The sequence below is a fragment of the Sorex araneus genome, chromosome 5, assembly GCF_027595985.1.
Source record: "Sorex araneus isolate mSorAra2 chromosome 5, mSorAra2.pri, whole genome shotgun sequence".
NCBI lineage: Eukaryota > Metazoa > Chordata > Mammalia > Eulipotyphla > Soricidae > Sorex > Sorex araneus.
Genome location: NC_073306.1, coordinates 151,359,749 through 151,360,979, shown reverse-complemented (window position 1 = coordinate 151,360,979; position 1,231 = coordinate 151,359,749).

Here is a 1,231-nt window from a genome sequence, read left to right as displayed (position 1 = left end):
TGGCCTCCTTTCATGTCCCCAACCCCCCGCGCTCCCCGCTCACGCGTCCCGGCCCTCCCGACCAATGAGGAAGCGAAGCGCTTCTAAGACTTGGGCCGCCGCTGCTTGCGCTCCATCCGGACTTCGCACCCCTGCAGGAACAGCCCCTTCAGACGCCAGGGCCAGACCGCGGCTCCATCCCTTTGCCGAGCCAGCCACCACCTGCCCCTGGGGAGAGACAGAGAGAGACAGAGACAGAGAGACTCAGAGACAGAGAGACTCAGAGACAGAGAGAGATTGAGACAGAGAGACTCAGAGACAGAGAGACAGAGACAGAGAGATTCAGAGACAGAGAGACTCAGAGACAGAGACTCAGAGACAGAGAGACTCAGAGACAGAGAGAGACAGGGATATAATGACAAAGAGTGACAGAGACATAAAGACAGAGAGTCAGAGAGACAGACAGAAACAGTCAGAGACACAGAGACAGAAAGAGAGATAGAGACAGAGAGACAAACAGATACAGAGAGACAGAAGCATGGAGACAGAAAGGGACAGAGACAGAGAGAGACAGAGGCAGAGAGACAGAAAGGGACAGAGACAGAGAGATAGAGACATAGAGAGACAGAGACAGAGAGATAGGGAGATGGAGTGAGATAGAGACAGAGACTGAGAAAGTGTGTGTGTGTGTGTGTGTGTGTGTGCGTGCATGCGTGTGTGCGTGTGTGCATGTGTGTGTGTTGGGGAGACGTGTGGAGGAGCATCTGCTTCTATATCCATGGCCAAGCCATGCCCCTGAGGGCAAAGGGACGCTTTCTGCCTAGTCGCCCCTCTGGAAGACTTGGCCGGCGTCTTTGTCTTTTCCCAAGTGCCCTGGGTCCCCATCCTGAGCTCCAAACCAGTGCCACCACCCTTCCATCTGCGCCCTGGCTCCAGTTGTTTGCTTTGTTCTGTCTGCCTTGATGGGTGCCTCCGCTCCCTCTCCACCCCCCACCCCATGGGCTGGGGGCTGGCTCCCAGCTCAGTGCTCAGAGATCACTCCTGATGGTACTTGAAGGCACCGTGGGTGGTGCCGGGTTGTTAGGACTGAGTGAATTCATACTTAGACACTTAGCACAAGAGTAGATGCTCCTGGGGCTGGAGCAATAGCACAGCAGGGAGGGCATTTGCCTTGCACGCGGCCAACCCAGGTTTGATTCCCAGCATCCCATAGGGTCCCCTGAGCACCACCAGGAATGATTCCTGAGTGCAG